General features: G+C 44.9%; 1 protein-coding gene across 1 annotated transcript in view; it reads left to right on the top strand.

The window, feature by feature from the left end:
* The window catches only part of POPDC2 (popeye domain containing 2), a 30407-nt gene extending 20729 nt beyond the window's left edge, over positions 1 to 9678 (top strand). The window contains exon 4 of the mRNA XM_056109118.1: positions 4927 to 9678. The gene's annotated coding sequence lies outside the window, so the exon portion shown is untranslated. The remainder of the gene's footprint in view (positions 1 to 4926) is intronic.
* The last annotated feature ends 2408 nt before the right edge of the window (positions 9679 to 12086 follow it).

Here is a 12086-nt window from a genome sequence, read left to right on the forward strand (position 1 = left end):
CAGGTGTCAAACCAGAGTCTCCAGCGTACAGAGCTAGCTCCTTAACCCCTTGCTATCTCTTCAGCCAGCCAGTCAGGTATTCTGGAGAAGAAATGAATCTTTTCTTCTCAGTTCATTTAGGTTCTCTGCGTTTTTCTCCCTTTTATTATACACATATGTCTCTCTTACCTTCTCTTTGTTCCCCCCCCCCTCCATGTTTTGGATTACAGCCCATGGTGTTCAGAGCTTCTTTGGGGGGACCAAAACAGGTGATTTAGCCCATTGACAATCTCTCCAGTCCAAATTCCATGTGATTTTAAATTTGGTTTAGGATAATGGATAATTTTTTTTTTGTCTTGGTGCCACTTGTGACTGTGCCCAAGGCTCACTCCTGACTCCCAGCTCAGGGATCATTCCTGGCAATGCTTTGGCTGCGGATGGAACTGGTGTTGGTCTTATGCAAGACAAGAGCTCGAAATCCTGTACTATTTCTATGACTCCAGTAATGGGATAATGTATGCCTAAAATCCTTTTCTAGAATTATATTTCTATTTGTTTTTTACTTGAGGGCTTTCCCGGAGCGCTCTGGTGCTGCTGCTGGCTCTGTTCTCAAGGGGCACCTGCAGCTGTGGAGCCAGCGATCAAACCCTTAGATCATTTCTCTGACTCTGGAGTTGTGAGGCTGTTCACCATGCCATTACACTCTGACTGTGGTTATCCAATGTCCTGAATAAGCACAGCCCTTTTTGGCGGGTAGCAATTTACTGTTCGGTTCCTGTGTAGAGCAGGATCCCATTTACCATCTTTCCCCTGCTCTTTCAGTTACCAAGACTCTAAGTCCATTACTATTCATTCCAGTACACTTCTGCCTCTGAGAGAATAATACAACCTCATCAGGCTGACGCCAGCTCTTGTCCTGACCAATTCAACTTCAGCATAAGGCCCGCAGAACCTGGAGTTTCCACTGGACCACATTTTTGAATGGGGCGTGGATTTTACAATTCAGCTAGCACTGAGTAGACGCAAGTGAATGCTGCCTCTTTCACCAAGCCCCAGGCTGGACACATTCATGGCAGTATCTTCCAGCTGGATTCCGTCAGTCTGCCCACACTAAACTGCTCACGTGTGTAGGATAACACTGTCTTGTCCTTCCTGCATAGCTTCAGGTAGTTTAGGTATATTGGGTTGCTCCTACCACGGTGCCCCCATTCCTCTGTGTCTATTCGTAACTTCTTTCTTTGTGCTCTGTTGACTTGTAAATATTTTTCTCTTCTCTCTAAGTCCTTTGCATAGTTTATTCAGAGCAATGTCATGCTGTATGGACACAAGAAGACATGCTTTTGTAATGTGACTATCAGTGATATTTTCCTCCTGGGCATCTGTTCTCTCACCTAAGCCTCAGCTGCCTTTACTTCCTAGTGCCCCCAAAAGCAGGGTCCCGACAAGGGACTGGATGGAACCAGGGCAAATTGTAAGCTATGTGCTACCCTGGCATCGAGATGGGCCTGGCCAAAGCGCCATGATGTTTAACTATAAGTTAAGAGCTTGGGCATGGACAAATGCTGTCATAATCCAAAAAGTAACAAACAGATTTGGACCCTGCTAGGGTTAGGAAAGATTAATCTGGCCTCAGTGCTGTAGTCTGAGTCTGTGGCATGATGTTCCCAGGAGAGCTGCCCTGGGAAGTCTCAATGTTATCTCTTACAAAAATAACTAGTATTAAGATGTTGATAGATAGGTAAAGGTAAAAGGTAAAGGCCCTCTCATTGATCGTCGATTTGCTCGAGCGGGCCCAGTCTCCATTGGAGACTTTGTTGTTACTGTGTCTGGCATATCCAATACTCTCGGTAGCTTGCCGGGCTCTCCAAGAGGGGCGGAGGAATCGAACTCGGGTCGGCCATGTTGGCTGCGTGTGTAAGGCAAACGCCCTACCCGCTGTGCTATCACTCCAGCCCGCTCGATAGAGTTCTTAGACTAAAGAAAAGAGAGAAACACCTTAAGGGGTATTTTGCCCTTGGGCAGTCAGGAATCACAATCACAAATCACAGATCATCCTGTTATTCCTCGATTGCCTTGAGCAGGCCCCAGTAACGTCTCCTTCATCCTAGCCCTGAGATTATATTCAAGGCTCTTTAGGAGAATGAGACCCATCATTGTTACTGGTATTTGGCATATTGGGTATGCCACGGGGAGTTTGCCAGACTCTGCCGTGTGGGCAGGCTATATTCGGTAGCCTGCCAGTTCGTCCAAAGTAGGGCAGTCAGGAAGGGCTTTGGAATACCTCTTAAGTGGTGTTCCCTTTGAGCCTGGTGGGCCCTCAGGAAGGGCTTTCTTATATTGATTTTACTACCTAACTACCCAGCTCAGAGTGCTGGGGAGTTAGAGAGAAGAGAGCAGGAGAGGAGAGAGCTCGGAGGCAAGATGGACTGCCGAGAGGCTAGCAAGGGGGACAGAGAGAGAAGAATGTAGAAGAATACAGGAACCGGCGCGTGGAGAGAGAGAGCGCAGGCTACGAGATGGAGTGGAGAGATGAGCGGGAGAGACAGAAGGAGACTGGAATGAGGGTCAGTGTGAGACTAGAATGGGAGGCTCAGAGAGACTGAGGCAAGCACGTGGAGAGAATGGAATAAACAACATCTGATCGATCAACTGGATTGGCCCTCGTTTCGTCCACCCTCTGCCCCACCGCCCCATGGCCTGGGCCGCCCCGACTGGGTGAGCCGTTTGGGCCCACCCCGAACACGGGCGGTGAGGGGGAGAGCCATTGGGGCCCCCCTGCTGCGCCTAAAAGAGTTTATACACACGTGTAATTACGTGGGCCCTCTCTGCCATGTTCCATTTGGTCCTTAACTTAGAGGAGAGGCTCAGTGAATGAGAGTCTAAAGTAGGCCAATTGGTGAGAAAAGAAGTGCCTGATAACAAAGCATTTGAAAGTGGTAGGAAATATGGCCTTTTTTTTGGTTTGTTTTCAAGTTCTGTGAACTGTGGTTTAGAAGAAAAAACCTGTATATTGTTTCCTTTCTCTCTCTCATTTAAATTAAGAAATGAAAAACAGATGATAAGATACAGATTAATGGATCAGGGCATCGTATCTGGCACTATGCAGATTAATAGGATCATGTGTAATCATGCGTAACAGCTGAGAGAACTGAAGATCATTAGCTGCATTAGACAGACCAAAAATGCCTTCACATTTGCCTTAGTTTGGTATTGGACTTGAAGACAGGCAGGAATTCAAGGCTGCAAATTATCAGAAGGATTTCAGCTCTGCACTGGCAACGGATTGCCTCACACAGTAGAGAGTTAGAAGTGATTAGAACAGGGAGCAAAAGAAAAGTCATTATGAATGATTAAACAGGGAGCAAAAGAAATATAACAGACGGTGTTGGGTTGATTCAGGCTTTGAGAGCAAGGCAACAGAGGCTGTTTCTCTTAAAGTGCCTTATAACTGTGGTGCCAGATCCTTTGAGTCTAACACCTGCTCTATTCCTGTCACTTTAACAGTCAAGAGCATGTCATCAGCTGCACATGTGTATGTGTGTCATGTTTCCAAGTGTGTGTGCACATGTGGGTGACAGTCTAATCCTAGCCCTGCACAGCAGCCCAGGCCTGACACCCTGCCTTCCTCCCCGGGGGCCCAGGCCTCAGGGCTGTGTGAGGCGCCTGTGTCCCTCCTCTGAGCACCAAGACGCAGCTTGTCATTCCGGGCTGTGCCTCATGCAGAGATGGTCAGGTTTTTCCCATTGCCAGCTGCGGCCCCCAGGCAAGAAAGCGGATGCATTCTTCTTTTTTCTCTCTTGTTGCTTTTGGGACAGAGCAGCAGTGCTGAGGGGACCCTGCGGTGTTAGGCCTGGGACCTCTGCCCCTAAGACAGACCTATGTGGTGGCAGCGGTGATTGGACAAGGGTCAGCCACGCGCAAGGCAAGCACTCTGCCTGCTGTACCATCTCTCAGGCCCTGGAGATTTTTTTTTGGATCTTTTAAAATATATTTAAATATACTTTTATTTAATCTTTTAATTTTTAAAAATATTACTCCTGGGGCTGGAGTGATAGTACAGTGGGTAGGGCGTTTGCCTTGCACTTGGTCAACCCAGGTTCGATCTCCAACTTCCCATATAATCCCCCAAGCACCGCCAGGAGTAATTCCTGAGTGCAGAGCCAGGAGTGACCCCTGAGCATTCTGGGTGTGACCCAAAAAGCATTTAAAATATATATATATATGTATATATATATATATACATATATATTTATTACTCCTGACAGAAACCTGGACACTACAGAGAGGAGCCCTGTCTCCCATTAGTCGGTATTTGTTATTCCTGTTGCGCAGCTGAGGAACTGCTCTTGGTTTTGGTAGCCACGCCAGATGGTGGCAAGGTTTACTCCTGATTCTGTGCTCAGGGATCACTCTTGGCAGTGCTCTAGAAGACCATATTTGGTGCCTGGAGTTGAATAAGGGTCAACTGCATGTAAGTCAAGGGCCTTAACCACTGTACTATCTCTCTGGTCCTCTATATAGATTTTTTTTTTTTTGCTTTTTGGGTGACACCCAGTGATGCTCAGGGGTTACTCCTGGCTCATGAACTCAGGAATTACTCTTGGCGGTGCTCAGAACTGAACCCGGGTCGGCTGCGTGCAAGACAAACACCCTACTCACTGTGCTATCGCCCCTCTATATAGGTTTTTAAGAATAACTCTCAGTGTTAGGTAGGAAATAGAGATTTTTGTTTTTGTTTTTACAGGAAGCAACACACTTTGAATTCTGGATCTTTTTGTGTATAAAAGAAGAGAGTTGGGCTAGTCCTGACTAGTATTAATTCTAGAATGAAGTGGCTCAAAATTCACCTGAAACCATTGATTCATAACCCATGAAAAGAACCCTTGAAGTGTGGCAAATGCTCTGTAACTGTGGTGCTGAAATTCTTTCTTTTTTTTCTTTCCACAGCTTCTAGAATTCCTCTCCAGAACTCCTTTCAAGTTATGACAAGTCCCCGTGGCTCCAGCCCACACTCATGGACTCTGGGGCTCAATGCTTTGTCTTTTCTCTGGTCACATTAATATTCAAAGAAATGTCATGGTCTGCACAACCGGCTTCTCCACAGAAAGGCTCCCAGTTCAGGAGCATACATAGAACGTTCCAGAACTGCAGCTATTCCTTGGATGCCAGGTGGCTTTTAGAAAGTCTCCTCACCAACCTCCCTTCCAGCAGAAGGCCTCCAAAAGTACAAAAACACAGATTCTGTCTTCTATAAATTGCAGAATCTTGGGCAAGTTACATAGCCTCTCTGAGTCTCAACTGTAAAGTGGGGATTAAGGGGAAAAAATCCCCCTCACAGGGCACTTGGGAGGATTAAATGAGCTGCTGTAGGTAAAGCACCTGGGACATGGCATGGCACTGAGTTAATGCTCAGTAAACCATCTGGGTCTTCCACCTATCTCGTTTCTTTGAACTGTCTGAAAGGATCCATGAAGTCAGCAATACAAGATATTTTCACTGTGTTTCCTTAAATAATTATGATTAAGATTCAATCAATGGCTGTAGAAATGGGAAAAATAGAGCTTTCCCCAAAGTTACTAAGTTCACCTTATAAATCTCTTGTTCTACTTATAACTCTAGTTGTGAAAAATAGTTTTTAGAGGGATCTTCACAAACTAATTACATGTTGTTGAGTATTGTCAGGAGGTATAGAAAGCACACACTCTGTTTTCCTTCCTCCCTAAATACAGCAAGACTTATTCCAGCTGTCTATTGCTGTGTAACATTTATCCTGATGAATAGCTACAAAAACTAATTTTGCTCAGGAGAAGAAGCCTGGAGTGACCCAGCGAGGTTGTTTTCACTCAAGGTTTCTTTTGCTTTTGCCCTTCAGTTAGTGGCTACGACCAGTGTAATGCCAAAGGGTTTCCAGGTCTGGTCTGGTAAGATTCCAAGTGTCTGGGAACTGGCCAAGCTGGGGAGCTGTGGGCAGCTCTTTTTCTCTTTCAGAATTTTGTCCATTTTCCATTGCTGTACAATACTGTACTATTATATTACAGGTAATCCATTCTACTATTGATGGTTATATGGGTAGTATCTAGCTTGGGGCAATTAGGAATTTTACTCTGAGGAGCATTCTTGAACCTATCTTTTGGTACACATATGTATATATTTCTTGAGTATGTATCTGGACTGAAATTGCACGGGCATTGGGTCTGTTTATATTTTACCAAAGCAAATTTAGTCAAACAATTTTGCAAAGTTATTTTGACAATAGAGATTCCTTTTGGCAGTGCTATGTTACTTCTCGTCTTCCCCGTTGTTAACATTGTCATTTTTTCCTTTCTTTTTCATTTTACTACATCATTTTGGTTTTAATTTCCATTTCCCTGATGAATAATAAGGTTGAGTACCTTTTCATGTCTGTATTAGCCGTTGATTTCCCATATTATGAAGATCCTGTTCTAGTCCTTGTCTGTTGTTCTCTTCATTTTGTGCATGTTGACTTAAAGGATTCAAGTTTAAAGTCCTGGGCTGGAGAGGCAGAATTCAACTGGCTGAGTGCGACCTGTGCATGCAGGAGACTTCGTGTTTGTTTCCCAACACTGCATGGTTCCCCACTTCTGGGAGTGACCCCTAAGCGCAGAGTTAGGAGTAGCACCCAAGCACTGTCAGTGTGACCCCCCCATACCAGATAAAATAAAGTCTTTTGTTGTTTATTATAGTCAATCATATTTTCCTGTGGCTCTTTATTTTTTCTAAATGGTATTTTTCAACAACATAATTTTTTGAAAAAAAAATTTATTTCTAATAAACACCACAACTTACAAATAACACAAACTCTTAATTTCAATTTTGTGATTTATCAGTCTCTTCCTTTATTATTAGTGCCAGAGAGTATCTCGCCCACACGGCAATGCCTGGCAAGCTCCCCATGATGTATTTGATATGCCAAAAACAGTAACAACAAGTCTCACAATTTGTTGTGAGATGTTACTGGTGCCTGCTCAAGCAAATCGATGACTAACAGGAGGACAGTGCAGTGCTACAGTGTGTCATATTTAAGAAATTTGGGTGAATAGATGCAGCATCTCTCTGTCATCCCGTTGACCATCAGGATTAATCTGGTTGATCTAGCTGGCTAGACTGATGACTCCTCCCTCCCTTCCTCACTCTTTCTGTGCATGCTTTTTGACTAGGATGTGCACTGGGGAAGAGAACTGCCTTCCCAATAGATGTGGGCCATTCTTGAGTTGAGGGTATATGAGTAGCTATGCTCCCCTGTTAGAAACTTGAAATAAGTTCTCTAGAAATCTTTCTTTTCTGAAGATGTGCCTCCATGTTTCCTAATAGACATTTTGCTATTGTTGATTTTCTCTGGTTTGCTAGTTATTTACGATTAATCTGGATTTGATTTTGCATATAGAATGAAGTAAGGGTAAAGTTTGTTGCTTTCCAGTGGAATTCCAATAGTTTAACCACTGCTGACTGAAGTGATGATAGTATCCACACTGATATTCAGTGTTGCCTTGGTCATAAATCAAACACCCACATCTGTTTTTGGATCTTCTGCTCTGTCCCACTGATCTCTTTTGCATTGTTTGCAGACAGTATCACCTGGTTGTAATTATTGTAGCTGGATATGTTTGATATCTGGTGGTCTTTAAACTTCATTCTTCTTCAAGCCTTGGTTTTCCTTAGGCCTTCACTTTATATTTTAGGGTAAATATTAGAATAAGCTTGTTAAGTCCATAAAAATTCAATTTGCTGGACTTACATTAGAACTATATTTACGCTGTAGATCATGTTGATAAATAATTAATATATTGAGTGGGAGAGACAGACAGGAGGTGAGGCCTTGCCTGTGGCTATGGTAGCTGCAGTCCTGGTTCAAATCCCTGGCACCACGTCTGGTCCCTGGAGCATCACAAGGAGTCACTCTTGGGCACAGAGGTAGGAATAGCTTTTGAGCACCACCATTCATGGCCCCCAAATCCTAATACCCCCCACAAATAGAAATAATTTATATTTTATATTACCTTATATCATGAGTTTTCAATCCACAAACTCAGCATGGTACTTTAAATTTTTAATAATTTTAATTTTTTTATTTTGGGGGCTTTTGGGGGTCATACCCGAGAGTGAGCTGTGAGCTCACCCCTTCCCGTCCTTTGGGTGTGTTGTCACAGTGAATACATACAGTTGCTTCTGGGGCTCATGAAGTGGCACATCAGCCCCTGCTCAGGGCTTACTCCTGACTCTGCACTCAATAATCACTCCTGATAGTGCTCAGGGGACCATATGGAATACCAGGGATGGAACCTGGGTCTGCCACATTGCAAGGCAAACACCCTACCCACTGTACTATCACTCCAGCCAAGCATGGTACTTTATTAAAACTTTTACAAGTATTTCAGGAAAAAAAATGTATTGAAGTAATATTAACCTTACAGGCTGTTGTTTTGGGGGTACAATTTTAGGGGGATTTTGGTCATACCTGGCAATGCTAATGACTCACTCCTGGCTCTGTGCTCTGAGATCGCTCATGGTGGGGCGCAGGTGTTGGGAATCAGGTGTTGGAATCAGGTGTTGATCAGAGCTCTGTGCGCTGAGATCGCTCATGGTGGGGCTCAGGTGTTGGGAATCAAATCCTCTTTTAGCACCCCTTACCTGGTGTCCAGTCACTTCAGCCCCAGTGGTGAAAGGTTGTTCTTCTTCAAAATATGTATTGCCATACCACATCCACGACCAAAGTGCTAATCATATCCTTCCACCACAGACCACTGGACCCTACGTCCCTCACCTGCCCTGGGAACCTCAGTTCTCTGATTACAGTCCCAGGCTTTACTTAGCTTAGATTTGTCCTTCCCTTGCTTGCGTCTCTATATTCCACATACAGGTGAGCTCCTCTGCTGTCTCGCTTTCTCCTTCTGACCTTTTTATTTAGCACAATTCCCCTCCAGTTTCAGCATTTGGTTTTTTTATTCTTCCTAAGCACCGTTTTGTAGTTTTCCATGGGGATGTTCTTGCACAACTTTAGTAAGCTTATTTCTGGGTAGATGATAAAGTGGATGCTATTGTAAATGCTGTTTAATATTTTTTTACTTTCTATTTTTTATTCCTCATACATAGAAATAAGATTGATTTTTGTATTTTCAACTTCCACCCAGTAGTCCTGTAAATGCAGATATACATTCTTATTGGTAATCCAGAATCTTTAGTATTTTTCATAAGTTTGATTATGTTATCTGTAAATCATGAAAGTTTTATTTTTTCCGTTCTACTGATACCTTTTTTTCCTTCTTCTGATGTCTTGTTGCACTGAGCAGACCCACCAATATAGGATAAATAGAAGGGATGATGAAGATATCTTTCTTGTGTACTTCAAGAAAAAATGTTCAGTATTTTACTATTAAATATGATATGTGCTACTAGATTTTTATAACACTCCCATCATTAAAGAATATTTATGCTTAATTTACTAGTTTTTAAAAAATCATAAATATATCACTTCATCAAATTATTTGTCTCCATTTACTAAGATTATTTTTTGCCTTTATTCTGTTAATGAACTACACTAATAGATATGTGAATGTTAAAATAAATTGCACTCTTGGAATAAATACAATTTTATGATGTTATCTTTTTCTCTTTATGGATTTCTGAACTTACTTGGTGGACCTTTTGTTTAGGATGCAATAAACATTTTTATTACACATCTCCTAAGAGCATTGTGAAGTTTTGGTATCAAATTTACGCTGATTTTGTAAAAAGACTTGAGAAGTATTTCTCTCCTTTCTCCTTTCCTCTTCCTTCGGTCTTCGAAAGAGCTGTGAGCTCACCCCTTCCCGTCCTTTGGGTGTGTTGTCACAGTGAATACACACAGTTGCTTCTGGGGCTCATGAAGTGGCACATCAGTCCCTGCTCACATCCTCAGTTCGAGGGCTCCCCGGGGGCTGCTGCTTCAGCTGCTGTGCCCAGGCACATTCTGTGTCCAGTGCTTCCTGCTGAATTCACACCCGGGTTCTCCTGGGGATGGACTCCTGGACATAGTTCTCACACATTTCCAGTTGTGATGCACACACACACACACACACACACACACACACACACACACACCAGGTTGTGCTTTAACCCATAATTGCTTGTCACATCAAGGACCCCAACGAGAGCAGAGTTGCTGGGTGGCATCAGAAATGGACTCACAGCCTCGTGCTTCAGCCGCTGCACCATCCCCCAGCCCTTGGAGGAGATCCTAAAACTCAGAAGACTTCTGTAACTCTTCGTTTCTAGTGGTGAACCTTGCCTTCTGCTCTCTCTGTCTTCTTTCTATATTCAGCTACCCAGTGTCAAAATCATGGAGTCTTTTTTCTGGAAGGGGCGGGGGAAGGTTTGGGCCACATCATCCTGTGCTCAAGGCTCACTCCTGGTTCTGGACTTATAGATTACTCCTGGCAGTGCTGGGGGTTCACATGCCAGGCAAATGCCTTAGCGCCTGTGTTACCTTTATCCACCCAGCCCCCGTTGACTTTACTTTCCGCTTCTGCGTCTTGAATTTGTTCTTTTCTCCTACTAACATGCCTGATGTCATTTGATTGCTTGATCAGTTCAGAAAAAAAAAAATTCAGGCGCTGGAGCGATAGCACAGCAGGTAGGGAGTTTTCCTTGCACGCAGCCCACCCGGGTTCGATTCCCAGCATCCCATAGGGGCCCCCAAGCACCACCAGGAGTAATTCCTGAGTGGAGAGCCAGAAGGAACCCCTGTGCATCGCTGGGTGTGACTCCTCCCCCCTCCACAAAAAAAAAAATTTGGAAAAAAATTCAGAAGGGTAAGGGAAGAGTTTCTCTGGGCTTCTGCTGAGGTGCACTTGGACACTCAGTGACCCCTTGTAGACAGGTGATTGCAAGGAAAAGGCAGCGCTGGGGAGGCGGTGGGGTGCCCACTCTGGAGGCTGGAGGAGTGCAGCTGCCCGGTAAATTATTCATGCCAGGGGATTTGATAGGAGGAACAAAGGCAGGAGAGCTGTGGAGGCTATCGCCTGGTCTGTGGATTGGGAGATGGCCAAGAGCTGGGAGGCCTGATGGTGAAGGGGCAGAGAGGCGGGCGCACAAGGCACCCTCCTGCGCGGGAATGGCCAGCAGGGAGACCGAGTCCACCTTCTTGGAGGCCTGTGCGTTGCCCTGTGTGTGCCTCACCCCCTGCTCTGCCGTCCCCTCCCAGACAAGCCTCCGGGACTGAAGAAGTGTGAGCAGTGTTCCCAGCAGTTTCATGTTTAATGGCCAGTGAATTCACACTCAGAAGCAAGGCAGATTTCGCACTCAGAAATTTCCCTAGAGATCACGGGGCTTTCTTTCCCATTTCGTTCACTCTGCTGGTGGCTCCTCCCCCAGCGCGCTTTTCTGCACAGCGTGTGACTGCCAAGTGTCCACCGCAGAGGGGTGGATGCTCAGTGGCCTGGAATTGCCCCCCAGCACTCAGCCTTCAGCTCTACATCCTCACCTCTCCGGCCTTACAAGCATGCGCTCTCTCTCCCCCATGGCCCTCCCTCAGTCCTCCTGGCCACTAGTGACAGCACCCTCCTGTCCTCCTTCTGGATTTCCCAGTGCTCTGGGACCGCTCTCAGCTCTCAGCTCCCCCAATGGAGGCTTCCCTTAAGGCCTGAGTTCTGGGTCTGGGACCTCCCAGGGAGCCACCTGCCTGGCTGGTATTTAGGGGCCAAAGATTCTATCTTAGTGAAATTCAGCTGCTGTCATTTCTCTCTGGGCCCATTAACACCTGGGATTTTAGAGTGTTTCAGTTCTACTTTCTAGCATTCTCTTGCCTCTCTGACTTTGTCAAGCCAGAACACTTTCTATTTGACTCTTGGGTAAAGGAGGGAGAAGTTTTTTCTGTTTGCCTTTCTCACATTTGGTTTGGGGGTGGGGACTGATCTCCCCCTTCTCCTGCCTCCCCGCATGCCAGTCCAGCTTCTCACCTGCTGGAGTCGAGAGGAAACACCAGCTACTCCTATTCGTTTCTTCTTTTCTGAAATTTTGCTTCTTGTAAACCGCTTCATTATTCACTATTTTCCTTCTATTTCTCCTCCCCTAGTTAATTGCTCTGAAACTATGTTTAGAATCTGTGCTTT

This window comes from Sorex fumeus, unplaced genomic scaffold (assembly GCF_029834395.1).
Source record: "Sorex fumeus unplaced genomic scaffold, SorFum_2.1 ptg000265l, whole genome shotgun sequence".
In the NCBI taxonomy this organism is placed as follows: Eukaryota; Metazoa; Chordata; class Mammalia; order Eulipotyphla; family Soricidae; genus Sorex; species Sorex fumeus.